Below are 27,589 nucleotides of genomic sequence, written 5' to 3'. Positions count from 1 at the left end.
ATGTGCTTGGAAATATTTAGAAAGGTTTTAAAAGAGAACTGTTACTTAATGGCCAAAATCAGATTAGCAGCTGAATAATTCTTGGAATCTTTGCTGGATATTAAAAAGATGGTTGCCAACGGGATGGCTTTCTCACTTGCTTCACGTAGAGCCTTATAGTTGTAATCCGGGGGCACAGATTATGCTTCCAAAGCACGTCTCTGTGCTATATGTCTCCTGGAAGAAGTCTTCTTTGGAAAACCCTTTGAGAAAGTTGATGGGAAAAAGGCCTTGCTTTCACAAGAAAAAAAAAGAAGGTTTAATCAAACATTCTAGGGGATCAAATAAACTGAGAATGACCCTGTGAAGTAAATAAGATAGACACATATAGTATCTCCTTTTTAAACTGCCAGAGAAGCAAATACAAATTTTAGGTTGATGAATTTTCAGTCAACATATATTTAATATATAGTGGTTGTTCTTGTGTGATTTATGTGCCATAACGCAAGAGATGTAGATTCGGTGCAATAATGATGAGGCACATAAGATAGTTTTCCAATTCTAGAGCTAAAATAGGCACTGCTGAGATTCGAACTCAGGATCTCCTGTTTACTAGACAGGCGCTTTAACCAACTAAGCCACAGCACCACAACATACTGGCTCATGCCTTGTTTTACGTTTTCCAAATAATGGCAGATTGGACCTTTCTCTATCCAAGAGATACATCATTGGAGGATTAATTGACATCAATCCATCCTTGTTTTACGTTTTCCAAATGGTGGCAGATTGGACCTTTCTCTATCCAAGAGATACATCATTGGAGGATTAATTGACATCAATCCATCTTTATAGCAAATACATCTCAGTTGTCAACAAACATTCAAATATTGCCCGCAGCTATGAAGGTAATAAACTACATTTCCACACTGACCGTGGCAGTATCAGTTTTGAAGATTAACTTTGTCCCAGTGGCACAAGATTGGAACTTGACTGATTGATTAATTGATAGAGGATAACTATAGCTCTAAAAGATCCCCCTCCTTTCATACTCCACTCTATTCTCCTTTCCTCACTCAATTCCCTCAGTCATGATAATTTTACCAAAGTGAACTTTCTTTTCTGACCACTATCCATGTCTAGCATGGGTATACAAAGAATGCTAAATGCTGCCTCTGCAGGACAAATTGTACTATAGGAAACCACCTTCTCCGCCTTGAGTTGTGCAGCTAATTCACCAAACTCTGCGTTCTGTGTTTGGGTCTGGGTTTTGGTTACTTTTATGGATGGCCATTGCCTTTCTTCCCCATGCCTCCGTCTTGTCCACAGCTGCCATCACAGGTCCCAGCATATTGAGAGAGAGTATTCAGGACTTTCAAATAATAGATTGAGAATGTGCTTGGAAATATTTAGAAAGGTTTTAAAAGAGAACTGTTACTTAATGGCCAAAATCAGATTAGCAGCTGAATAATTCTTGGAATCTTTGCTGGATATTAAAAAGATGGTTGCCAACGGGATGGCTTTCTCACTTGCTTCACGTAGAGCCTTATAGTTGTAATCCGGGGGCACAGATTATGCTTCCAAAGCACGTCTCTGTGCTATATGTCTCCTGGAAGAAGTCTTCTTTGGAAAACCCTTTGAGAAAGTTGATGGGAAAAAGGCCTTGCTTTCACAAGAAAAAAAAAGAAGGTTTAATCAAACATTCTAGGGGATCAAATAAACTGAGAATGACCCTGTGAAGTAAATAAGATAGACACATATAGTATCTCCTTTTTAAACTGCCAGAGAAGCAAATACAAATTTTAGGTTGATGAATTTTCAGTCAACATATATTTAATATATAGTGGTTGTTCTTGTGTGATTTATGTGCCATAACGCAAGAGATGTAGATTCGGTGCAATAATGATGAGGCACATAAGATAGTTTTCCAATTCTAGAGCTAAAATAGGCACTGCTGAGATTCGAACTCAGGATCTCCTGTTTACTAGACAGGCGCTTTAACCAACTAAGCCACAGCACCACAACATACTGGCTCATGCCTTGTTTTACGTTTTCCAAATAATGGCAGATTGGACCTTTCTCTATCCAAGAGATACATCATTGGAGGATTAATTGACATCAATCCATCCTTGTTTTACGTTTTCCAAATGGTGGCAGATTGGACCTTTCTCTATCCAAGAGATACATCATTGGAGGATTAATTGACATCAATCCATCTTTATAGCAAATACATCTCAGTAGTCAACAAACATTCAAATATTGCCCGCAGCTATGAAGGTAATAAACTACATTTCCACACTGACCGTGGCAGTATCAGTTTTGAAGATTAACTTTGTCCCAGTGGCACAAGATTGGAACTTGACTGATTGATTAATTGATAGAGGATAACTATAGCTCTAAAAGATCCCCCTCCTTTCATACTCCACTCTATTCTCCTTTCCTCACTCAATTCCCTCAGTCATGATAATTTTACCAAAGTGAACTTTCTTTTCTGACCACTATCCATGTCTAGCATGGGTATACAAAGAATGCTAAATGCTGCCTCTGCAGGACACATTGTACTATAGGAAACCACCTTCTCCGCCTTGAGTTGTGCAGCTAATTCACCAAACTCTGCGTTCTGTGTTTGGGTCTGGGTTTTGGTTACTTTTATGGATGGCCATTGCCTTTCTTCCCCATGCCTCCGTATTGTCCACAGCTGCCATCACAGGTCCCAGCATATTGAGAGAGAGTATTCAGGACTTTCAAATAATAGATTGAGAATGTGCTTGGAAATATTTAGAAAGGTTTTAAAAGAGAACTGTTACTTAATGGCCAAAATCAGATTAGCAGCTGAATAATTCTTGGAATCTTTGCTGGATATTAAAAAGATGGTTGCCAACGGGATGGCTTTCTCACTTGCTTCACGTAGAGCCTTATAGTTGTAATCCGGGGGCACAGATTATGCTTCCAAAGCACGTCTCTGTGCTATATGTCTCCTGGAAGAAGTCTTCTTTGGAAAACCCTTTGAGAAAGTTGATGGGAAAAAGGCCTTGCTTTCACAAGAAAAAAAAAAGAAGGTTTAATCAAACATTCTAGGGGATCAAATAAACTGAGAATGACCCTGTGAAGTAAATAAGATAGACACATATAGTATCTCCTTTTTAAACTGCCAGAGAAGCAAATACAAATTTTAGGTTGATGAATTTTCAGTCAACATATATTTAATATATAGTGGTTGTTCTTGTGTAATTTATGTGCCATAACGCAAGAGATGTAGATTCGGTGCAATAATGATGAGGCACATAAGATAGTTTTCCAATTCTAGAGCTAAAATAGGCACTGCTGAGATTCGAACTCAGGATCTCCTGTTTACTAGACAGGCGCTTTAACCAACTAAGCCACAGCACCACAACATACTGGCGCATGCCCTGTTTTACGTTTTCCAAATGGTGGCAGATTGGACCTTTCTCTATCCAAGAGATACATCATTGGAGGATTAATTGACATCAATCCATCCTTGTTTTACGTTTTCCAAATGGTGGCAGATTGGACCTTTCTCTATCCAAGAGATACATCATTGGAGGATTAATTGACATCAATCCATCTTTATAGCAAATACATCTCAGTTGTCAACAAACATTCAAATATTGCCCGCAGCTATGAAGGTAATAAACTACATTTCCACACTGACCGTGGCAGTATCAGTTTTGAAGATTAACTTTGTCCCAGTGGCACAAGATTGGAACTTGACTGATTGATTAATTGATAGAGGATTATTATAGCTCTAAAAGATCCCCCTCCTTTCATACTCCACTCTATTCTCCTTTCCTCACTCAATTCCCTCAGTCATGATAATTTTACCAAAGTGAACTTTCTTTTCTGACCACTATCCATGTCTAGCATGGGTATACAAAGAATGCTAAATGCTGCCTCTGCAGGACACATTGTACTATAGGAAACCACCTTCTCCGCCTTGAGTTGTGCAGCTAATTCACCAAACTCTGCGTTCTGTGTTTGGGTCTGGGTTTTGGTTACTTTTATGGATGGCCATTGCCTTTCTTCCCCATGCCTTCGTCTTGTCCACAGCTGCCATCACAGGTCCCAGCATATTGAGAGAGAGTATTCAGGACTTTCAAATAATAGATTGAGAATGTGCTTGGAAATATTTAGAAAGGTTTTAAAAGAGAACTGTTACTTAATGGCCAAAATCAGATTAGCAGCTGAATAATTCTTGGAATCTTTGCTGGATATTAAAAAGATGGTTGCCAACGGGATGGCTTTCTCACTTGCTTCACGTAGAGCCTTATAGTTGTAATCCGGGGGCACAGATTATGCTTCCAAAGCACGTCTCTGTGCTATATGTCTCCTGGAAGAAGTCTTCTTTGGAAAACCCTTTGAGAAAGTTGATGGGAAAAAGGCCTTGCTTTCACAAGAAAAAAAAAGAAGGTTTAATCAAACATTCTAGGGGATCAAATAAACTGAGAATGACCCTGTGAAGTAAATAAGATAGACACATATAGTATCTCCTTTTTAAACTGCCAGAGAAGCAAATACAAATTTTAGGTTGATGAATTTTCAGTCAACATATATTTAATATATAGTGGTTGTTCTTGTGTGATTTATGTGCCATAACGCAAGAGATGTAGATTCGGTGCAATAATGATGAGGCACATAAGATAGTTTTCCAATTCTAGAGCTAAAATAGGCACTGCTGAGATTCGAACTCAGGATCTCCTGTTTACTAGACAGGCGCTTTAACCAACTAAGCCACAGCACCACAACATACTGGCTCATGCCTTGTTTTACGTTTTCCAAATAATGGCAGATTGGACCTTTCTCTATCCAAGAGATACATCATTGGAGGATTAATTGACATCAATCCATCCTTGTTTTACGTTTTCCAAATGGTGGCAGATTGGACCTTTCTCTATCCAAGAGATACATCATTGGAGGATTAATTGACATCAATCCATCTTTATAGCAAATACATCTCAGTTGTCAACAAACATTCAAATATTGCCCGCAGCTATGAAGGTAATAAACTACATTTCCACACTGACCGTGGCAGTATCAGTTTTGAAGATTAACTTTGTCCCAGTGGCACAAGATTGGAACTTGACTGATTGATTAATTGATAGAGGATAACTATAGCTCTAAAAGATCCCCCTCCTTTCATACTCCACTCTATTCTCCTTTCCTCACTCAATTCCCTCAGTCATGATAATTTTACCAAAGTGAACTTTCTTTTCTGACCACTATCCATGTCTAGCATGGGTATACAAAGAATGCTAAATGCTGCCTCTGCAGGACAAATTGTACTATAGGAAACCACCTTCTCTGCCTTGAGTTGTGCAGCTAATTCACCAAACTCTGCGTTCTGTGTTTGGGTCTGGGTTTTGGTTACTTTTATTGATGGCCATTGCCTTTCTTCCCCATGCCTCCGTCTTGTCCACAGCTGCCATCACAGGTCCCAGCATATTGAGAGAGAGTATTCAGGACTTTCAAATAATAGATTGAGAATGTGCTTGGAAATATTTAGAAAGGTTTTAAAAGAGAACTGTTACTTAATGGCCAAAATCAGATTAGCAGCTGAATAATTCTTGGAATCTTTGCTGGATATTAAAAAGATGGTTGCCAACGGGATGGCTTTCTCACTTGCTTCACGTAGAGCCTTATAGTTGTAATCCGGGGGCACAGATTATGCTTCCAAAGCACGTCTCTGTGCTATATGTCTCCTGGAAGAAGTCTTCTTTGGAAAACCCTTTGAGAAAGTTGATGGGAAAAAGGCCTTGCTTTCACAAGAAAAAAAAAGAAGGTTTAATCAAACATTCTAGGGGATCAAATAAACTGAGAATGACCCTGTGAAGTAAATAAGATAGACACATATAGTATCTCCTTTTTAAACTGCCAGAGAAGCAAATACAAATTTTAGGTTGATGAATTTTCAGTCAACATATATTTAATATATAGTGGTTGTTCTTGTGTTATTTATGTGCCATAACGCAAGAGATGTAGATTCGGTGCAATAATGATGAGGCACATAAGATAGTTTTCCAATTCTAGAGCTAAAATAGGCACTGCTGAGATTCGAACTCAGGATCTCCTGTTTACTAGACAGGCGCTTTAACCAACTAAGCCACAGCACCACAACATACTGGCTCATGCCTTGTTTTACGTTTTCCAAATAATGGCAGATTGGACCTTTCTCTATCCAAGAGATACATCATTGGAGGATTAATTGACATCAATCCATCCTTGTTTTACGTTTTCCAAATGGTGGCAGATTGGACCTTTCTCTATCCAAGAGATACATCATTGGAGGATTAATTGACATCAATCCATCTTTATAGCAAATACATCTCAGTTTGGTTACTTTTATGGATGGCCATTGCCTTTCTTCCCCATGCCCTTAGTCATGATAATTTTACCAAAGTGAACTTTCTTTTCTGACCACTATCCATGTCTAGCATGGGTATACAAAGAATGCTAAATGCTGCCTCTGCAGGACAAATTGTACTATAGGAAACCACCTTCTCTGCCTTGAGTTGTGCAGCTAATTCACCAAACTCTGCGTTCTGTGTTTGGGTCTGGGTTTTGGTTACTTTTATTGATGGCCATTGCCTTTCTTCCCCATGCCTCCGTCTTGTCCACAGCTGCCATCACAGGTCCCAGCATATTGAGAGAGAGTATTCAGGACTTTCAAATAATAGATTGAGAATGTGCTTGGAAATATTTAGAAAGGTTTTAAAAGAGAACTGTTACTTAATGGCCAAAATCAGATTAGCAGCTGAATAATTCTTGGAATCTTTGCTGGATATTAAAAAGATGGTTGCCAACGGGATGGCTTTCTCACTTGCTTCACGTAGAGCCTTATAGTTGTAATCCGGGGGCACAGATTATGCTTCCAAAGCACGTCTCTGTGCTATATGTCTCCTGGAAGAAGTCTTCTTTGGAAAACCCTTTGAGAAAGTTGATGGGAAAAAGGCCTTGCTTTCACAAGAAAAAAAAAGAAGGTTTAATCAAACATTCTAGGGGATCAAATAAACTGAGAATGACCCTGTGAAGTAAATAAGATAGACACATATAGTATCTCCTTTTTAAACTGCCAGAGAAGCAAATACAAATTTTAGGTTGATGAATTTTCAGTCAACATATATTTAATATATAGTGGTTGTTCTTGTGTGATTTATGTGCCATAACGCAAGAGATGTAGATTCGGTGCAATAATGATGAGGCACATAAGATAGTTTTCCAATTCTAGAGCTAAAATAGGCACTGCTGAGATTCGAACTCAGGATCTCCTGTTTACTAGACAGGCGCTTTAACCAACTAAGCCACAGCACCACAACATGCTGGCTCATGCCTTGTTTTACGTTTTCCAAATTATGGCAGATTGGACCTTTCTCTATCCAAGAGATACATCATTGGAGGATTAATTGACATCAATCCATCCTTGTTTTACGTTTTCCAAATGGTGGCAGATTGGACCTTTCTCTATCCAAGAGATACATCATTGGAGGATTAATTGACATCAATCCATCTTTATAGCAAATACATCTCAGTTGTCAACAAACATTCAAATATTGCCCACTGCTATGAAGGTAATGAACTACATTTCCACACTGGCCGTGGCAGTATCAGTTTTGAAGATTAACTTTGTCCCAGTGGCACAAGATTGGAACTTGACTGATTGATTAATTGATAGAGGATAACTATAGCTCTAAAAGATCCCCCTCCTTTCATACTCCACTCTATTCTCCTTTCCTCACTCAATTCCCTCAGTCATGATAATTTTACCAAAGTGAACTTTCTTTTCTGACCACTATCCATGTCTAGCATGGGTATACAAAGAATGCTAAATGCTGCCTCTGCAGGACACATTGTACTATAGGAAACCACCTTCTCCGCCTTGAGTTGTGCAGCTAATTCACCAAACTCTGCGTTCTGTGTTTGGGTCTGGGTTTTGGTTACTTTTATGGATGGCCATTGCCTTTCTTCCCCATGCCTTCGTCTTGTCCACAGCTGCCATCACAGGTCCCAGCATATTGAGAGAGAGTATTCAGGACTTTCAAATAATAGATTGAGAATGTGCTTGGAAATATTTAGAAAGGTTTTAAAAGAGAACTGTTACTTAATGGCCAAAATCAGATTAGCAGCTGAATAATTCTTGGAATCTTTGCTGGATATTAAAAAGATGGTTGCCAACGGGATGGCTTTCTCACTTGCTTCACGTAGAGCCTTATAGTTGTAATCCGGGGGCACAGATTATGCTTCCAAAGCACGTCTCTGTGCTATATGTCTCCTGGAAGAAGTCTTCTTTGGAAAACCCTTTGAGAAAGTTGATGGGAAAAAGGCCTTGCTTTCACAAGAAAAAAAAAGAAGGTTTAATCAAACATTCTAGGGGATCAAATAAACTGAGAATGACCCTGTGAAGTAAATAAGATAGACACATATAGTATCTCCTTTTTAAACTGCCAGAGAAGCAAATACAAATTTTAGGTTGATGAATTTTCAGTCAACATATATTTAATATATAGTGGTTGTTCTTGTGTGATTTATGTGCCATAACGCAAGAGATGTAGATTCGGTGCAATAATAATGAGGCACATAAGATAGTTTTCCAATTCTAGAGCTAAAATAGGCACTGCTGAGATTCGAACTCAGGATCTCCTGTTTACTAGACAGGCGCTTTAACCAACTAAGCCACAGCACCACAACATGCTGGCTCATGCCTTGTTTTACGTTTTCCAAATTATGGCAGATTGGACCTTTCTCTATCCAAGAGATACATCATTGGAGGATTAATTGACATCAATCCATCCTTGTTTTACGTTTTCCAAATGGTGGCAGATTGGACCTTTCTCTATCCAAGAGATACATCATTGGAGGATTAATTGACATCAATCCATCTTTATAGCAAATACATCTCAGTTGTCAACAAACATTCAAATATTGCCCGCTGCTATGAAGGTAATGAACTACATTTCCACACTGGCCGTGGCAGTATCAGTTTTGAAGATTAACTTTGTCCCAGTGGCACAAGATTGGAACTTGACTGATTGATTAATTGATAGAGGATAACTATAGCTCTAAAAGATCCCCCTCCTTTCATACTCCACTCTATTCTCCTTTCCTCACTCAATTCCCTCAGTCATGATAATTTTACCAAAGTGAACTTTCTTTTCTGACCACTATCCATGTCTAGCATGGGTATACAAAGAATGCTAAATGCTGCCTCTGCAGGACACATTGTACTATAGGAAACCACCTTCTCCGCCTTGAGTTGTGCAGCTAATTCACCAAACTCTGCGTTCTGTGTTTGGGTCTGGGTTTTGGTTACTTTTATGGATGGCCATTGCCTTTCTTCCCCATGCCTCCGTCTTGTCCACAGCTGCCATCACAGGTCCCAGCATATTGAGAGAGAGTATTCAGGACTTTCAAATAATAGATTGAGAATGTGCTTGGAAATATTTAGAAAGGTTTTAAAAGAGAACTGTTACTTAATGGCCAAAATCAGATTAGCAGCTGAATAATTCTTGGAATCTTTGCTGGATATTAAAAAGATGGTTGCCAACGGGATGGCTTTCTCACTTGCTTCACGTAGAGCCTTATAGTTGTAATCCGGGGGCACAGATTATGCTTCCAAAGCACGTCTCTGTGCTATATGTCTCCTGGAAGAAGTCTTCTTTGGAAAACCCTTTGAGAAAGTTGATGGGAAAAAGGCCTTGCTTTCACAAGAAAAAAAAAGAAGGTTTAATCAAACATTCTAGGGGATCAAATAAACTGAGAATGACCCTGTGAAGTAAATAAGATAGACACATATAGTATCTCCTTTTTAAACTGCCAGAGAAGCAAATACAAATTTTAGGTTGATGAATTTTCAGTCAACATATATTTAATATATAGTGGTTGTTCTTGTGTGATTTATGTGCCATAACGCAAGAGATGTAGATTCGGTGCAATAATGATGAGGCACATAAGATAGTTTTCCAATTCTAGAGCTAAAATAGGCACTGCTGAGATTCGAACTCAGGATCTCCTGTTTACTAGACAGGCGCTTTAACCAACTAAGCCACAGCACCACAACATACTGGCTCATGCCTTGTTTTACGTTTTCCAAATAATGGCAGATTGGACCTTTCTCTATCCAAGAGATACATCATTGGAGGATTAATTGACATCAATCCATCCTTGTTTTACGTTTTCCAAATGGTGGCAGATTGGACCTTTCTCTATCCAAGAGATACATCATTGGAGGATTAATTGACATCAATCCATCTTTATAGCAAATACATCTCAGTTGTCAACAAACATTCAAATATTGCCCGCAGCTATGAAGGTAATAAACTACATTTCCACACTGACCGTGGCAGTATCAGTTTTGAAGATTAACTTTGTCCCAGTGGCACAAGATTGGAACTTGACTGATTGATTAATTGATAGAGGATAACTATAGCTCTAAAAGATCCCCCTCCTTTCATACTCCACTCTATTCTCCTTTCCTCACTCAATTCCCTCAGTCATGATAATTTTACCAAAGTGAACTTTCTTTTCTGACCACTATCCATGTCTAGCATGGGTATACAAAGAATGCTAAATGCTGCCTCTGCAGGACAAATTGTACTATAGGAAACCACCTTCTCTGCCTTGAGTTGTGCAGCTAATTCACCAAACTCTGCGTTCTGTGTTTGGGTCTGGGTTTTGGTTACTTTTATTGATGGCCATTGCCTTTCTTCCCCATGCCTCCGTCTTGTCCACAGCTGCCATCACAGGTCCCAGCATATTGAGAGAGAGTATTCAGGACTTTCAAATAATAGATTGAGAATGTGCTTGGAAATATTTAGAAAGGTTTTAAAAGAGAACTGTTACTTAATGGCCAAAATCAGATTAGCAGCTGAATAATTCTTGGAATCTTTGCTGGATATTAAAAAGATGGTTGCCAACGGGATGGCTTTCTCACTTGCTTCACGTAGAGCCTTATAGTTGTAATCCGGGGGCACAGATTATGCTTCCAAAGCACGTCTCTGTGCTATATGTCTCCTGGAAGAAGTCTTCTTTGGAAAACCCTTTGAGAAAGTTGATGGGAAAAAGGCCTTGCTTTCACAAGAAAAAAAAAGAAGGTTTAATCAAACATTCTAGGGGATCAAATAAACTGAGAATGACCCTGTGAAGTAAATAAGATAGACACATATAGTATCTCCTTTTTAAACTGCCAGAGAAGCAAATACAAATTTTAGGTTGATGAATTTTCAGTCAACATATATTTAATATATAGTGGTTGTTCTTGTGTTATTTATGTGCCATAACGCAAGAGATGTAGATTCGGTGCAATAATGATGAGGCACATAAGATAGTTTTCCAATTCTAGAGCTAAAATAGGCACTGCTGAGATTCGAACTCAGGATCTCCTGTTTACTAGACAGGCGCTTTAACCAACTAAGCCACAGCACCACAACATACTGGCTCATGCCTTGTTTTACGTTTTCCAAATAATGGCAGATTGGACCTTTCTCTATCCAAGAGATACATCATTGGAGGATTAATTGACATCAATCCATCCTTGTTTTACGTTTTCCAAATGGTGGCAGATTGGACCTTTCTCTATCCAAGAGATACATCATTGGAGGATTAATTGACATCAATCCATCTTTATAGCAAATACATCTCAGTTTGGTTACTTTTATGGATGGCCATTGCCTTTCTTCCCCATGCCCTTAGTCATGATAATTTTACCAAAGTGAACTTTCTTTTCTGACCACTATCCATGTCTAGCATGGGTATACAAAGAATGCTAAATGCTGCCTCTGCAGGACAAATTGTACTATAGGAAACCACCTTCTCTGCCTTGAGTTGTGCAGCTAATTCACCAAACTCTGCGTTCTGTGTTTGGGTCTGGGTTTTGGTTACTTTTATTGATGGCCATTGCCTTTCTTCCCCATGCCTCCGTCTTGTCCACAGCTGCCATCACAGGTCCCAGCATATTGAGAGAGAGTATTCAGGACTTTCAAATAATAGATTGAGAATGTGCTTGGAAATATTTAGAAAGGTTTTAAAAGAGAACTGTTACTTAATGGCCAAAATCAGATTAGCAGCTGAATAATTCTTGGAATCTTTGCTGGATATTAAAAAGATGGTTGCCAACGGGATGGCTTTCTCACTTGCTTCACGTAGAGCCTTATAGTTGTAATCCGGGGGCACAGATTATGCTTCCAAAGCACGTCTCTGTGCTATATGTCTCCTGGAAGAAGTCTTCTTTGGAAAACCCTTTGAGAAAGTTGATGGGAAAAAGGCCTTGCTTTCACAAGAAAAAAAAAGAAGGTTTAATCAAACATTCTAGGGGATCAAATAAACTGAGAATGACCCTGTGAAGTAAATAAGATAGACACATATAGTATCTCCTTTTTAAACTGCCAGAGAAGCAAATACAAATTTTAGGTTGATGAATTTTCAGTCAACATATATTTAATATATAGTGGTTGTTCTTGTGTGATTTATGTGCCATAACGCAAGAGATGTAGATTCGGTGCAATAATGATGAGGCACATAAGATAGTTTTCCAATTCTAGAGCTAAAATAGGCACTGCTGAGATTCGAACTCAGGATCTCCTGTTTACTAGACAGGCGCTTTAACCAACTAAGCCACAGCACCACAACATGCTGGCTCATGCCTTGTTTTACGTTTTCCAAATTATGGCAGATTGGACCTTTCTCTATCCAAGAGATACATCATTGGAGGATTAATTGACATCAATCCATCCTTGTTTTACGTTTTCCAAATGGTGGCAGATTGGACCTTTCTCTATCCAAGAGATACATCATTGGAGGATTAATTGACATCAATCCATCTTTATAGCAAATACATCTCAGTTGTCAACAAACATTCAAATATTGCCCACTGCTATGAAGGTAATGAACTACATTTCCACACTGGCCGTGGCAGTATCAGTTTTGAAGATTAACTTTGTCCCAGTGGCACAAGATTGGAACTTGACTGATTGATTAATTGATAGAGGATAACTATAGCTCTAAAAGATCCCCCTCCTTTCATACTCCACTCTATTCTCCTTTCCTCACTCAATTCCCTCAGTCATGATAATTTTACCAAAGTGAACTTTCTTTTCTGACCACTATCCATGTCTAGCATGGGTATACAAAGAATGCTAAATGCTGCCTCTGCAGGACACATTGTACTATAGGAAACCACCTTCTCCGCCTTGAGTTGTGCAGCTAATTCACCAAACTCTGCGTTCTGTGTTTGGGTCTGGGTTTTGGTTACTTTTATGGATGGCCATTGCCTTTCTTCCCCATGCCTTCGTCTTGTCCACAGCTGCCATCACAGGTCCCAGCATATTGAGAGAGAGTATTCAGGACTTTCAAATAATAGATTGAGAATGTGCTTGGAAATATTTAGAAAGGTTTTAAAAGAGAACTGTTACTTAATGGCCAAAATCAGATTAGCAGCTGAATAATTCTTGGAATCTTTGCTGGATATTAAAAAGATGGTTGCCAACGGGATGGCTTTCTCACTTGCTTCACGTAGAGCCTTATAGTTGTAATCCGGGGGCACAGATTATGCTTCCAAAGCACGTCTCTGTGCTATATGTCTCCTGGAAGAAGTCTTCTTTGGAAAACCCTTTGAGAAAGTTGATGGGAAAAAGGCCTTGCTTTCACAAGAAAAAAAAAGAAGGTTTAATCAAACATTCTAGGGGATCAAATAAACTGAGAATGACCCTGTGAAGTAAATAAGATAGACACATATAGTATCTCCTTTTTAAACTGCCAGAGAAGCAAATACAAATTTTAGGTTGATGAATTTTCAGTCAACATATATTTAATATATAGTGGTTGTTCTTGTGTGATTTATGTGCCATAACGCAAGAGATGTAGATTCGGTGCAATAATGATGAGGCACATAAGATAGTTTTCCAATTCTAGAGCTAAAATAGGCACTGCTGAGATTCGAACTCAGGATCTCCTGTTTACTAGACAGGCGCTTTAACCAACTAAGCCACAGCACCACAACATACTGGCTCATGCCTTGTTTTACGTTTTCCAAATAATGGCAGATTGGACCTTTCTCTATCCAAGAGATACATCATTGGAGGATTAATTGACATCAATCCATCCTTGTTTTACGTTTTCCAAATGGTGGCAGATTGGACCTTTCTCTATCCAAGAGATACATCATTGGAGGATTAATTGACATCAATCCATCTTTATAGCAAATACATCTCAGTAGTCAACAAACATTCAAATATTGCCCGCTGCTATGAAGGTAATGAACTACATTTCCACACTGGCCGTGGCAGTATCAGTTTTGAAGATTAACTTTGTCCCAGTGGCACAAGATTGGAACTTGACTGATTGATTAATTGATAGAGGATAACTATAGCTCTAAAAGATCCCCCTCCTTTCATACTCCACTCTATTCTCCTTTCCTCACTCAATTCCCTCAGTCATGATAATTTTACCAAAGTGAACTTTCTTTTCTGACCACTATCCATGTCTAGCATGGGTATACAAAGAATGCTAAATGCTGCCTCTGCAGGACACATTGTACTATAGGAAACCACCTTCTCCGCCTTGAGTTGTGCAGCTAATTCACCAAACTCTGCGTTCTGTGTTTGGGTCTGGGTTTTGGTTACTTTTATGGATGGCCATTGCCTTTCTTCCCCATGCCTTCGTCTTGTCCACAGCTGCCATCACAGGTCCCAGCATATTGAGAGAGAGTATTCAGGACTTTCAAATAATAGATTGAGAATGTGCTTGGAAATATTTAGAAAGGTTTTAAAAGAGAACTGTTACTTAATGGCCAAAATCAGATTAGCAGCTGAATAATTCTTGGAATCTTTGCTGGATATTAAAAAGATGGTTGCCAACGGGATGGCTTTCTCACTTGCTTCACGTAGAGCCTTATAGTTGTAATCCGGGGGCACAGATTATGCTTCCAAAGCACGTCTCTGTGCTATATGTCTCCTGGAAGAAGTCTTCTTTGGAAAACCCTTTGAGAAAGTTGATGGGAAAAAGGCCTTGCTTTCACAAGAAAAAAAAGGAAGGTTTAATCAAACATTCTAGGGGATCAAATAAACTGAGAATGACCCTGTGAAGTAAATAAGATAGACACATATAGTATCTCCTTTTTAAACTGCCAGAGAAGCAAATACAAATTTTAGGTTGATGAATTTTCAGTCAACATATATTTAATATATAGTGGTTGTTCTTGTGTTATTTATGTGCCATAACGCAAGAGATGTAGATTCGGTGCAATAATGATGAGGCACATAAGATAGTTTTCCAATTCTAGAGCTAAAATAGGCACTGCTGAGATTCGAACTCAGGATCTCCTGTTTACTAGACAGGCGCTTTAACCAACTAAGCCACAGCACCACAACATACTGGCTCATGCCTTGTTTTACGTTTTCCAAATAATGGCAGATTGGACCTTTCTCTATCCAAGAGATACATCATTGGAGGATTAATTGACATCAATCCATCCTTGTTTTACGTTTTCCAAATGGTGGCAGATTGGACCTTTCTCTATCCAAGAGATACATCATTGGAGGATTAATTGACATCAATCCATCTTTATAGCAAATACATCTCAGTTTGGTTACTTTTATGGATGGCCATTGCCTTTCTTCCCCATGCCTCCGTCTTGTCCACAGCTGCCATCACAGGTCCCAGCATATTGAGAGAGAGTATTCAGGACTTTCAAATAATAGATTGAGAATGTGCTTGGAAATATTTAGAAAGGTTTTAAAAGAGAACTGTTACTTAATGGCCAAAATCAGATTAGCAGCTGAATAATTCTTGGAATCTTTGCTGGATATTAAAAAGATGGTTGCCAACGGGATGGCTTTCTCACTTGCTTCACGTAGAGCCTTATAGTTGTAATCCGGGGGCACAGATTATGCTTCCAAAGCACGTCTCTGTGCTATATGTCTCCTGGAAGAAGTCTTCTTTGGAAAACCCTTTGAGAAAGTTGATGGGAAAAAGGCCTTGCTTTCACAAGAAAAAAAAAGAAGGTTTAATCAAACATTCTAGGGGATCAAATAAACTGAGAATGACCCTGTGAAGTAAATAAGATAGACACATATAGTATCTCCTTTTTAAACTGCCAGAGAAGCAAATACAAATTTTAGGTTGATGAATTTTCAGTCAACATATATTTAATATATAGTGGTTGTTCTTGTGTGATTTATGTGCCATAACGCAAGAGATGTAGATTCGGTGCAATAATGATGAGGCACATAAGATAGTTTTCCAATTCTAGAGCTAAAACAGGCACTGCTGAGATTCGAACTCAGGATCTCCTGTTTACTAGACAGCCGCTTTAACCAACTAAGCCACAGCACCACAACATACTGGCTCATGCCTTGTTTTACGTTTTCCAAATAATGGCAGATTGGACCTTTCTCTATCCAAGAGATACATCATTGGAGGATTAATTGACATCAATCCATCCTTGTTTTACGTTTTCCAAATGGTGGCAGATTGGACCTTTCTCTATCCAAGAGATACATCATTGGAGGATTAATTGACATCAATCCATCTTTATAGCAAATACATCTCAGTTGTCAACAAACATTCAAATATTGCCCGCAGCTATGAAGGTAATAAACTACATTTCCACACTGACCGTGGCAGTATCAGTTTTGAAGATTAACTTTGTCCCAGTGGCACAAGATTGGAACTTGACTGATTGATTAATTGATAGAGGATAACTATAGCTCTAAAAGATCCCCCTCCTTTCATACTCCACTCTATTCTCCTTTCCTCACTCAATTCCCTCAGTCATGATAATTTTACCAAAGTGAACTTTCTTTTCTGACCACTATCCATGTCTAGCATGGGTATACAAAGAATGCTAAATGCTGCCTCTGCAGGACACATTGTACTATAGGAAACCACCTTCTCCGCCTTGAGTTGTGCAGCTAATTCACCAAACTCTGCGTTCTGTGTTTGGGTCTGGGTTTTGGTTACTTTTATGGATGGCCATTGCCTTTCTTCCCCATGCCTCTGTATTGTCCACAGCTGCCATCACAGGTCCCAGCATATTGAGAGAGAGTATTCAGGACTTTCAAATAATAGATTGAGAATGTGCTTGGAAATATTTAGAAAGGTTTTAAAAGAGAACTGTTACTTAATGGCCAAAATCAGATTAGCAGCTGAATAATTCTTGGAATCTTTGCTGGATATTAAAAAGATGGTTGCCAACGGGATGGCTTTCTCACTTGCTTCACGTAGAGCCTTATAGTTGTAATCCGGGGGCACAGATTATGCTTCCAAAGCACGTCTCTGTGCTATATGTCTCCTGGAAGAAGTCTTCTTTGGAAAACCCTTTGAGAAAGTTGATGGGAAAAAGGCCTTGCTTTCACAAGAAAAAAAAAGAAGGTTTAATCAAACATTCTAGGGGATCAAATAAACTGAGAATGACCCTGTGAAGTAAATAAGATAGACACATATAGTATCTCCTTTTTAAACTGCCAGAGAAGCAAATACAAATTTTAGGTTGATGAATTTTCAGTCAACATATATTTAATATATAGTGGTTGTTCTTGTGTGATTTATGTGCCATAACGCAAGAGATGTAGATTCGGTGCAATAATGATGATGCACATAAGATAGTTTTCCAATTCTAGAGCTAAAATAGGCATTGCTGAGATTCGAACTCAGGATCTCCTGTTTACTAGACAGGCGCTTTAACCAACTAAGCCACAGCACCACAACATACTGGCTCATGCCTTGTTTTACGTTTTCCAAATAATGGCAGATTGGACCTTTCTCTATCCAAGAGATACATCATTGGAGGATTAATTGACATCAATCCATCCTTGTTTTAAGTTTTCCAAATGGTGGCAGATTGGACCTTTCTCTATCCAAGAGATACATCATTGGAGGATTAATTGACATCAATCCATCTTTATAGCAAATACATCTCAGTTGTCAACAAACATTCAAATATTGCCCGCAGCTATGAAGGTAATAAACTACATTTCCACACTGACCGTGGCAGTATCAGTTTTGAAGATTAACTTTGTCCCAGTGGCACAAGATTGGAACTTGACTGATTGATTAATTGATAGAGGATAACTATAGCTCTAAAAGATCCCCCTCCTTTCATACTCCACTCTATTCTCCTTTCCTCACTCAATTCCCTCAGTCATGATAATTTTACCAAAGTGAACTTTCTTTTCTGACCACTATCCATGTCTAGCATGGGTATACAAAGAATGCTAAATGCTGCCTCTGCAGGACACATTGTACTATAGGAAACCACCTTCTCCACCTTGAGTTGTGCAGCTAATTCACCAAACTCTGCGTTCTGTGTTTGGGTCTGGGTTTTGGTTACTTTTATGGATGGCCATTGCCTTTCTTCCCCATGCCTCCGTCTTGTCCACAGCTGCCATCACAGGTCCCAGCATATTGAGAGAGAGTATTCAGGACTTTCAAATAATAGATTGAGAATGTGCTTGGAAATATTTAGAAAGGTTTTAAAAGAGAACTGTTACTTAATGGCCAAAATCAGATTAGCAGCTGAATAATTCTTGGAATCTTTGCTGGATATTAAAAAGATGGTTGCCAACGGGATGGCTTTCTCACTTGCTTCACGTAGAGCCTTATAGTTGTAATCCGGGGGCACAGATTATGCTTCCAAAGCACGTCTCTGTGCTATATGTCTCCTGGAAGAAGTCTTCTTTGGAAAACCCTTTGAGAAAGTTGAAGGGGAAAAGGCCTTGCTTTCACAAGAAAAAAAAAGAAGGTTTAATCAAACATTCTAGGGGATCAAATAAACTGAGAATGACCCTGTGAAGTAAATAAGATAGACACATATAGTATCTCCTTTTTAAACTGCCAGAGAAGCAAATACAAATTTTAGGTTGATGAATTTTCAGTCAACATATATTTAATATATAGTGGTTGTTCTTGTGTGATTTATGTGCCATAACGCAAGAGATGTAGATTCGGTGCAATAATGATGAGGCACATAAGATAGTTTTCCAATTCTAGAGCTAAAATAGGCACTGCTGAGATTCGAACTCAGGATCTCCTGTTTACTAGACAGGCGCTTTAACCAACTAAGCCACAGCACCACAACATACTGGCTCATGCCTTGTTTTACGTTTTCCAAATAATGGCAGATTGGACCTTTCTCTATCCAAGAGATACATCATTGGAGGATTAATTGACATCAATCCATCCTTGTTTTACGTTTTCCAAATGGTGGCAGATTGGACCTTTCTCTATCCAAGAGATACATCATTGGAGGATTAATTGACATCAATCCATCTTTATAGCAAATACATCTCAGTTGTCAACAAACATTCAAATATTGCCCGCAGCTATGAAGGTAATAAACTACATTTCCACACTGACCGTGGCAGTATCAGTTTTGAAGATTAACTTTGTCCCAGTGGCACAAGATTGGAACTTGACTGATTGATTAATTGATAGAGGATAACTATAGCTCTAAAAGATCCCCCTCCTTTCATACTCCACTCTATTCTCCTTTCCTCACTCAATTCCCTCAGTCATGATAATTTTACCAAAGTGAACTTTCTTTTCTGACCACTATCCATGTCTAGCATGGGTATACAAAGAATGCTAAATGCTGCCTCTGCAGGACACATTGTACTATAGGAAACCACCTTCTCCGCCTTGAGTTGTGCAGCTAATTCACCAAACTCTGCGTTCTGTGTTTGGGTCTGGGTTTTGGTTACTTTTATGGATGGCCATTGCCTTTCTTCCCCATGCCTCTGTATTGTCCACAGCTGCCATCACAGGTCCCAGCATATTGAGAGAGAGTATTCAGGACTTTCAAATAATAGATTGAGAATGTGCTTGGAAATATTTAGAAAGGTTTTAAAAGAGAACTGTTACTTAATGGCCAAAATCAGATTAGCAGCTGAATAATTCTTGGAATCTTTGCTGGATATTAAAAAGATGGTTGCCAACGGGATGGCTTTCTCACTTGCTTCACGTAGAGCCTTATAGTTGTAATCCGGGGGCACAGATTATGCTTCCAAAGCACGTCTCTGTGCTATATGTCTCCTGGAAGAAGTCTTCTTTGGAAAACCCTTTGAGAAAGTTGATGGGAAAAAGGCCTTGCTTTCACAAGAAAAAAAAAGAAGGTTTAATCAAACATTCTAGGGGATCAAATAAACTGAGAATGACCCTGTGAAGTAAATAAGATAGACACATATAGTATCTCCTTTTTAAACTGCCAGAGAAGCAAATACAAATTTTAGGTTGATGAATTTTCAGTCAACATATATTTAATATATAGTGGTTGTTCTTGTGTGATTTATGTGCCATAACGCAAGAGATGTAAATTCGGTGCAATAATGATGAGGCACATAAGATAGTTTTCCAATTCTAGAGCTAAAATAGGCACTGCTGAGATTCGAACTCAGGATCTCCTGTTTACTAGACAGGCGCTTTAACCAACTAAGCCACAGCACCACAACATACTGGCTCATGCCTTGTTTTACGTTTTCCAAATAATGGCAGATTGGACCTTTCTCTATCCAAGAGATACATCATTGGAGGATTAATTGACATCAATCCATCCTTGTTTTACGTTTTCCAAATGGTGGCAGATTGGACCTTTCTCTATCCAAGAGATACATCATTGGAGGATTAATTGACATCAATCCATTTTTATAGCAAATACATCTCAGTTGTCAACAAACATTCAAATATTGCCCGCAGCTATGAAGGTAATAAACTACATTTCCACACTGACCGTGGCAGTATCAGTTTTGAAGATTAACTTTGTCCCAGTGGCACAAGATTGGAACTTGACTGATTGATTAATTGATAGAGGATAACTATAGCTCTAAAAGATCCCCCTCCTTTCATACTCCACTCTATTCTCCTTTCCTCACTCAATTCCCTCAGTCATGATAATTTTACCAAAGTGAACTTTCTTTTCTGACCACTATCCATGTCTAGCATGGGTATACAAAGAATGCTAAATGCTGCCTCTGCAGGACACATTGTACTATAGGAAACCACCTTCTCCGCCTTGAGTTGTGCAGCTAATTCACCAAACTCTGCGTTCTGTGTTTGGGTCTGGGTTTTGGTTACTTTTATGGATGGCCATTGCCTTTCTTCCCCATGCCTCCGTCTTGTCCACAGCTGCCATCACAGGTCCCAGCATATTGAGAGAGAGTATTCAGGACTTTCAAATAATAGATTGAGAATGTGCTTGGAAATATTTAGAAAGGTTTTAAAAGAGAACTGTTACTTAATGGCCAAAATCAGATTAGCAGCTGAATAATTCTTGGAATCTTTGCTGGATATTAAAAAGATGGTTGCCAACGGGATGGCTTTCTCACTTGCTTCACGTAGAGCCTTATAGTTGTAATCCGGGGGCACAGATTATGCTTCCAAAGCACGTCTCTGTGCTATATGTCTCCTGGAAGAAGTCTTCTTTGGAAAACCCTTTGAGAAAGTTGATGGGAAAAAGGCCTTGCTTTCACAAGAAAAAAAAAGAAGGTTTAATCAAACATTCTAGGGGATCAAATAAACTGAGAATGACCCTGTGAAGTAAATAAGATAGACACATATAGTATCTCCTTTTTAAACTGCCAGAGAAGCAAATACAAATTTTAGGTTGATGAATTTTCAGTCAACATATATTTAATATATAGTGGTTGTTCTTGTGTGATTTATGTGCCATAACGCAAGAGATGTAGATTCGGTGCAATAATGATGAGGCACATAAGATAGTTTTCCAATTCTAGAGCTAAAATAGGCACTGCTGAGATTCGAACTCAGGATCTCCTGTTTACTAGACAGGCGCTTTAACCAACTAAGCCACAGCACCACAACATACTGGCTCATGCCTTGTTTTACGTTTTCCAAATAATGGCAGATTGGACCTTTCTCTATCCAAGAGATACATCATTGGAGGATTAATTGACATCAATCCATCCTTGTTTTACGTTTTCCAAATGGTGGCAGATTGGACCTTTCTCTATCCAAGAGATACATCATTGGAGGATTAATTGACATCAATCCATCTTTATAGCAAATACATCTCAGTTGTCAACAAACATTCAAATATTGCCCGCAGCTATGAAGGTAATAAACTACATTTCCACACTGACCGTGGCAGTATCAGTTTTGAAGATTAACTTTGTCCCAGTGGCACAAGATTGGAACTTGACTGATTGATTAATTGATAGAGGATAACTATAGCTCTAAAAGATCCCCCTCCTTTCATACTCCACTCTATTCTCCTTTCCTCACTCAATTCCCTCAGTCATGATAATTTTACCAAAGTGAACTTTCTTTTCTGACCACTATCCATGTCTAGCATGGGTATACAAAGAATGCTAAATGCTGCCTCTGCAGGACAAATTGTACTATAGGAAACCACCTTCTCCGCCTTGAGTTGTGCAGCTTATTCACCAAACTCTGCTTTCTGTGTTTGGGTCTGGGTTTTGGTTACTTTTATGGATGGCCATTGCCTTTCTTCCCCATGCCTCCGTCTTGTCCACAGCTGCCATCACAGGTCCCAGCATATTGAGAGAGAGTATTCAGGACTTTCAAATAATAGATTGAGAATGTGCTTGGAAATATTTAGAAAGGTTTTAAAAGAGAACTGTTACTTAATGGCCAAAATCAGATTAGCAGCTGAATAATTCTTGGAATCTTTGCTGGATATTAAAAAGATGGTTGCCAACGGGATGGCTTTCTCACTTGCTTCACGTAGAGCCTTATAGTTGTAATCCGGGGGCACAGATTATGCTTCCAAAGCACGTCTCTGTGCTATATGTCTCCTGGAAGAAGTCTTCTTTGGAAAACCCTTTGAGAAAGTTGATGGGAAAAAGGCCTTGCTTTCACAAGAAAAAAAAAGAAGGTTTAATCAAACATTCTAGGGGATCAAATAAACTGAGAATGACCCTGTGAAGTAAATAAGATAGACACATATAGTATCTCCTTTTTAAACTGCCAGAGAAGCAAATACAAATTTTAGGTTGATGAATTTTCAGTCAACATATATTTAATATATAGTGGTTGTTCTTGTGTGATTTATGTGCCATAACGCAAGAGATGTAGATTCGGTGCAATAATGATGAGGCACATAAGATAGTTTTCCAATTCTAGAGCTAAAATAGGCACTGCTGAGATTCGAACTCAGGATCTCCTGTTTACTAGACAGGCGCTTTAACCAACTAAGCCACAGCACCACAACATACTGGCTCATGCCTTGTTTTACGTTTTCCAAATAATGGCAGATTGGACCTTTCTCTATCCAAGAGATACATCATTGGAGGATTAATTGACATCAATCCATCCTTGTTTTACGTTTTCCAAATGATGGCAGATTGGACCTTTCTCTATCCAAGAGATACATCACTGGAGGATTAATTGACATCAATCCATCCTTGTTTTACGTTTTCCAAATGGTGGCAGATTGGACCTTTCTCTATCCAAGAGATACATCATTGGAGGATTAATTGACATCAATCCATCTTTATAGCAAATACATCTCAGTTGTCAACAAACATTCAAATATTGCCCGCAGCTATGAAGGTAATAAACTACATTTCCACACTGACCGTGGCAGTATCAGTTTTGAAGATTAACTTTGTCCCAGTGGCACAAGATTGGAACTTGACTGATTGATTAATTGATAGAGGATAACTATAGCTCTAAAAGATCCCCCTCCTTTCATACTCCACTCTATTCTCCTTTCCTCACTCAATTCCCTCAGTCATGATAATTTTACCAAAGTGAACTTTCTTTTCTGACCACTATCCATGTCTAGCATGGGTATACAAAGAATGCTAAATGCTTCCTCTGCAGGACACATTGTACTATAGGAAACCACCTTCTCCGCCTTGAGTTGTGCAGCTAATTCACCAAACTCTGCGTTCTGTGTTTGGGTCTGGGTTTTGGTTACTTTTATGGATGGCCATTGCCTTTCTTCCCCATGCCTCCGTCTTGTCCACAGCTGCCATCACAGGTCCCAGCATATTGAGAGAGAGTATTCAGGACTTTCAAATAATAGATTGAGAATGTGCTTGGAAATATTTAGAAAGGTTTTAAAAGAGAACTGTTACTTAATGGCCAAAATCAGATTAGCAGCTGAATAATTCTTGGAATCTTTGCTGGATATTAAAAAGATGGTTGCCAACGGGATGGCTTTCTCACTTGCTTCACATAGAGCCTTATAGTTGTAATCCGGGGGCACAGATTATGCTTCCAAAGCACGTCTCTGTGCTATATGTCTCCTGGAAGAAGTCTTCTTTGGAAAACCCTTTGAGAAAGTTGATGGGAAAAAGGCCTTGCTTTCACAAGAAAAAAAAAGAAGGTTTAATCAAACATTCTAGGGGATCAAATAAACTGAGAATGACCCTGTGAAGTAAATAAGATAGACACATATAGTATCTCCTTTTTAAACTGCCAGAGAAGCAAATACAAATTTTAGGTTGATGAATTTTCAGTCAACATATATTTAATATATAGTGGTTGTTCTTGTGTGATTTATGTGCCATAACGCAAGAGATGTAGATTCGGTGCAATAATGATGAGGCACATAAGATAGTTTTCCAATTCTAGAGCTAAAATAGGCACTGCTGAGATTCGAACTCAGGATCTCCTGTTTACTAGACAGGCGCTTTAACCAACTAAGCCACAGCACCACAACATACTGGCTCATGCCTTGTTTTACTTTTTCCAAATAATGGCAGATTGGACCTTTCTCTATCCAAGAGATACATCATTGGAGGATTAATTGACATCAATCCATCCTTGTTTTACGTTTTCCAAATGGTGGCAGATTGGACCTTTCTCTATCCAAGAGATACATCATTGGAGGATTAATTGACATCAATCCATCTTTATAGCAAATACATCTCAGTTGTCAACAAACATTCAAATATTGCCCGCAGCTATGAAGGTAATAAACTACATTTCCACACTGACCGTGGCAGTATCAGTTTTGAAGATTAACTTTGTCCCAGTGGCACAAGATTGGAACTTGACTGATTGATTAATTGATAGAGGATAACTATAGCTCTAAAAGATCCCCCTCCTTTCATACTCCACTCTATTCTCCTTTCCTCACTCAATTCCCTCAGTCATGATAATTTTACCAAAGTGAACTTTCTTTTCTGACCACTATCCATGTCTAGCATGGGTATACAAAGAATGCTAAATGCTGCCTCTGCAGGACACATTGTACTATAGGAAACCACCTTCTCCGCCTTGAGTTGTGCAGCTAATTCACCAAACTCTGCGTTCTGTGTTTGGGTCTGGGTTTTGGTTACTTTTATGGATGGCCATTGCCTTTCTTCCCCATGCCTCCGTCTTGTCCACAGCTGCCATCACAGGTCCCAGCATATTGAGAGAGAGTATTCAGGACTTTCAAATAATAGATTGAGAATGTGCTTGGAAATATTTAGAAAGGTTTTAAAAGAGAACTGTTACTTAATGGCCAAAATCAGATTAGCAGCTGAATAATTCTTGGAATCTTTGCTGGATATTAAAAAGATGGTTGCCAACGGGATGGCTTTCTCACTTGCTTCACGTAGAGCCTTATAGTTGTAATCCGGGGGCACAGATTATGCTTCCAAAGCACGTCTCTGTGCTATATGTCTCCTGGAAGAAGTCTTCTTTGGAAAACCCTTTGAGAAAGTTGATGGGAAAAAGGCCTTGCTTTCACAAGAAAAAAAAAGAAGGTTTAATCAAACATTCTAGGGGATCAAATAAACTGAGAATGACCCTGTGAAGTAAATAAGATAGACACATATAGTATCTCCTTTTTAAACTGCCAGAGAAGCAAATACAAATTTTAGGTTGATGAATTTTCAGTCAACATATATTTAATATATAGTGGTTGTTCTTGTGTGATTTATGTGCCATAACGCAAGAGATGTAGATTCGGTGCAATAATGATGAGGCACATAAGATAGTTTTCCAATTCTAGAGCTAAAATAGGCACTGCTGAGATTCGAACTCAGGATCTCCTGTTTACTAGACAGGCGCTTTAACCAACTAAGCCACAGCACCACAACATACTGGCTCATGCCTTGTTTTACGTTTTCCAAATAATGGCAGATTGGACCTTTCTCTATCCAAGAGATACATCATTGGAGGATTAATTGACATCAATCCATCCTTGTTTTACGTTTTCCAAATGGTGGCAGATTGGACCTTTCTCTATCCAAGAGATACATCATTGGAGGATTAATTGACATCAATCCATCTTTATAGCAAATACATCTCAGTTGTCAACAAACATTCAAATATTGCCCGCAGCTATGAAGGTAATAAACTACATTTCCACACTGACCGTGGCAGTATCAGTTTTGAAGATTAACTTTGTCCCAGTGGCACAAGATTGGAACTTGACTGATTGATTAATTGATAGAGGATAACTATAGCTCTAAAAGATCCCCCTCCTTTCATACTCCACTCTATTCTCCTTTCCTCACTCAATTCCCTCAGTCATGATAATTTTACCAAAGTGAACTTTCTTTTCTGACCACTATCCATGTCTAGCATGGGTATACAAAGAATGCTAAATGCTGCCTCTGCAGGACACATTGTACTATAGGAAACCACCTTCTCCGCCTTGAGTTGTGCAGCTAATTCACCAAACTCTGCGTTCTGTGTTTGGGTCTGGGTTTTGGTTACTTTTATGGATGGCCATTGCCTTTCTTCCCCATGCCTCCGTCTTGTCCACAGCTGCCATCACAGGTCCCAGCATATTGAGAGAGAGTATTCAGGACTTTCAAATAATAGATTGAGAATGTGCTTGGAAATATTTAGAAAGGTTTTAAAAGAGAACTGTTACTTAATGGCCAAAATCAGATTAGCAGCTGAATAATTCTTGGAATCTTTGCTGGATATTAAAAAGATGGTTGCCAACGGGATGGCTTTCTCACTTGCTTCACGTAGAGCCTTATAGTTGTAATCCGGGGGCACAGATTATGCTTCCAAAGCACGTCTCTGTGCTATATGTCTCCTGGAAGAAGTCTTCTTTGGAAAACCCTTTGAGAAAGTTGATGGGAAAAAGGCCTTGCTTTCACAAGAAAAAAAAAGAAGGTTTAATCAAACATTCTAGGGGATCAAATAAACTGAGAATGACCCTGTGAAGTAAATAAGATAGACACATATAGTATCTCCTTTTTAAACTGCCAGAGAAGCAAATACAAATTTTAGGTTGATGAATTTTCAGTCAACATATATTTAATATATAGTGGTTGTTCTTGTGTGATTTATGTGCCATAACGCAAGAGATGTAGATTCGGTGCAATAATGATGAGGCACATAAGATAGTTTTCCAATTCTAGAGCTAAAATAGGCACTGCTGAGATTCGAACTCAGGATCTCCTGTTTACTAGACAGGCGCTTTAACCAACTAAGCCACAGCACCACAACATACTGGCTCATGCCTTGTTTTACGTTTTCCAAATAATGGCAGATTGGACCTTTCTCTATCCAAGAGATACATCATTGGAGGATTAATTGACATCAATCCATCCTTGTTTTACGTTTTCCAAATGGTGGCAGATTGGACCTTTCTCTATCCAAGAGATACATCATTGGAGGATTAATTGACATCAATCCATCTTTATAGCAAATACATCTCAGTTGTCAACAAACATTC

The 27,589-nt window shown here is 38.8% G+C and overlaps 21 non-coding genes across 21 annotated transcripts; all 21 read right to left on the bottom strand.

Moving 5' to 3' along the window:
- Window positions 1-553: 553 nt before the first annotated feature.
- On the bottom strand, window positions 554-627 carry TRNAT-AGU (transfer RNA threonine (anticodon AGU)). Its single transcript has one exon. It is a non-coding gene; the product is annotated as a tRNA-Thr (tRNA).
- Window positions 628-1,922: 1,295 nt separating this feature from the next.
- Window positions 1,923-1,996, bottom strand: TRNAT-AGU (transfer RNA threonine (anticodon AGU)). Its single transcript has one exon. It is a non-coding gene; the product is annotated as a tRNA-Thr (tRNA).
- A 1,296-nt stretch (window positions 1,997-3,292) lies between these two features.
- Window positions 3,293-3,366, bottom strand: TRNAT-AGU (transfer RNA threonine (anticodon AGU)). The gene has a single exon. It is a non-coding gene; the product is annotated as a tRNA-Thr (tRNA).
- A 1,295-nt stretch (window positions 3,367-4,661) lies between these two features.
- TRNAT-AGU (transfer RNA threonine (anticodon AGU)) lies at window positions 4,662-4,735 on the bottom strand. Its single transcript has one exon. It is a non-coding gene; the product is annotated as a tRNA-Thr (tRNA).
- Window positions 4,736-6,030: 1,295 nt separating this feature from the next.
- Window positions 6,031-6,104, bottom strand: TRNAT-AGU (transfer RNA threonine (anticodon AGU)). Its single transcript has one exon. It is a non-coding gene; the product is annotated as a tRNA-Thr (tRNA).
- A 1,124-nt stretch (window positions 6,105-7,228) lies between these two features.
- On the bottom strand, window positions 7,229-7,302 carry TRNAT-AGU (transfer RNA threonine (anticodon AGU)). Its single transcript has one exon. It is a non-coding gene; the product is annotated as a tRNA-Thr (tRNA).
- A 1,295-nt stretch (window positions 7,303-8,597) lies between these two features.
- On the bottom strand, window positions 8,598-8,671 carry TRNAT-AGU (transfer RNA threonine (anticodon AGU)). The gene has a single exon. It is a non-coding gene; the product is annotated as a tRNA-Thr (tRNA).
- A 1,295-nt stretch (window positions 8,672-9,966) lies between these two features.
- TRNAT-AGU (transfer RNA threonine (anticodon AGU)) lies at window positions 9,967-10,040 on the bottom strand. The gene has a single exon. It is a non-coding gene; the product is annotated as a tRNA-Thr (tRNA).
- Window positions 10,041-11,335: 1,295 nt separating this feature from the next.
- Window positions 11,336-11,409, bottom strand: TRNAT-AGU (transfer RNA threonine (anticodon AGU)). Its single transcript has one exon. It is a non-coding gene; the product is annotated as a tRNA-Thr (tRNA).
- Window positions 11,410-12,533: 1,124 nt separating this feature from the next.
- Window positions 12,534-12,607, bottom strand: TRNAT-AGU (transfer RNA threonine (anticodon AGU)). The gene has a single exon. It is a non-coding gene; the product is annotated as a tRNA-Thr (tRNA).
- A 1,295-nt stretch (window positions 12,608-13,902) lies between these two features.
- TRNAT-AGU (transfer RNA threonine (anticodon AGU)) lies at window positions 13,903-13,976 on the bottom strand. The gene has a single exon. It is a non-coding gene; the product is annotated as a tRNA-Thr (tRNA).
- A 1,295-nt stretch (window positions 13,977-15,271) lies between these two features.
- On the bottom strand, window positions 15,272-15,345 carry TRNAT-AGU (transfer RNA threonine (anticodon AGU)). The gene has a single exon. It is a non-coding gene; the product is annotated as a tRNA-Thr (tRNA).
- Window positions 15,346-16,240: 895 nt separating this feature from the next.
- TRNAT-AGU (transfer RNA threonine (anticodon AGU)) lies at window positions 16,241-16,314 on the bottom strand. The gene has a single exon. It is a non-coding gene; the product is annotated as a tRNA-Thr (tRNA).
- Window positions 16,315-17,609: 1,295 nt separating this feature from the next.
- TRNAT-AGU (transfer RNA threonine (anticodon AGU)) lies at window positions 17,610-17,683 on the bottom strand. Its single transcript has one exon. It is a non-coding gene; the product is annotated as a tRNA-Thr (tRNA).
- A 1,295-nt stretch (window positions 17,684-18,978) lies between these two features.
- TRNAT-AGU (transfer RNA threonine (anticodon AGU)) lies at window positions 18,979-19,052 on the bottom strand. Its single transcript has one exon. It is a non-coding gene; the product is annotated as a tRNA-Thr (tRNA).
- A 1,295-nt stretch (window positions 19,053-20,347) lies between these two features.
- On the bottom strand, window positions 20,348-20,421 carry TRNAT-AGU (transfer RNA threonine (anticodon AGU)). Its single transcript has one exon. It is a non-coding gene; the product is annotated as a tRNA-Thr (tRNA).
- A 1,295-nt stretch (window positions 20,422-21,716) lies between these two features.
- On the bottom strand, window positions 21,717-21,790 carry TRNAT-AGU (transfer RNA threonine (anticodon AGU)). Its single transcript has one exon. It is a non-coding gene; the product is annotated as a tRNA-Thr (tRNA).
- Window positions 21,791-23,085: 1,295 nt separating this feature from the next.
- On the bottom strand, window positions 23,086-23,159 carry TRNAT-AGU (transfer RNA threonine (anticodon AGU)). Its single transcript has one exon. It is a non-coding gene; the product is annotated as a tRNA-Thr (tRNA).
- Window positions 23,160-24,543: 1,384 nt separating this feature from the next.
- Window positions 24,544-24,617, bottom strand: TRNAT-AGU (transfer RNA threonine (anticodon AGU)). The gene has a single exon. It is a non-coding gene; the product is annotated as a tRNA-Thr (tRNA).
- A 1,295-nt stretch (window positions 24,618-25,912) lies between these two features.
- Window positions 25,913-25,986, bottom strand: TRNAT-AGU (transfer RNA threonine (anticodon AGU)). Its single transcript has one exon. It is a non-coding gene; the product is annotated as a tRNA-Thr (tRNA).
- A 1,295-nt stretch (window positions 25,987-27,281) lies between these two features.
- On the bottom strand, window positions 27,282-27,355 carry TRNAT-AGU (transfer RNA threonine (anticodon AGU)). Its single transcript has one exon. It is a non-coding gene; the product is annotated as a tRNA-Thr (tRNA).
- Window positions 27,356-27,589: the final 234 nt, after the last annotated feature.

The sequence above is a fragment of the Pelobates fuscus genome, chromosome 3 (genome assembly GCF_036172605.1).
Source record: "Pelobates fuscus isolate aPelFus1 chromosome 3, aPelFus1.pri, whole genome shotgun sequence".
NCBI classification, from domain to species: Eukaryota; Metazoa; Chordata; class Amphibia; order Anura; family Pelobatidae; genus Pelobates; species Pelobates fuscus.
The sequence above is the reverse complement of the archived record's forward strand: the minus strand, read 5'-3'. Positions and strand labels throughout refer to the sequence as shown.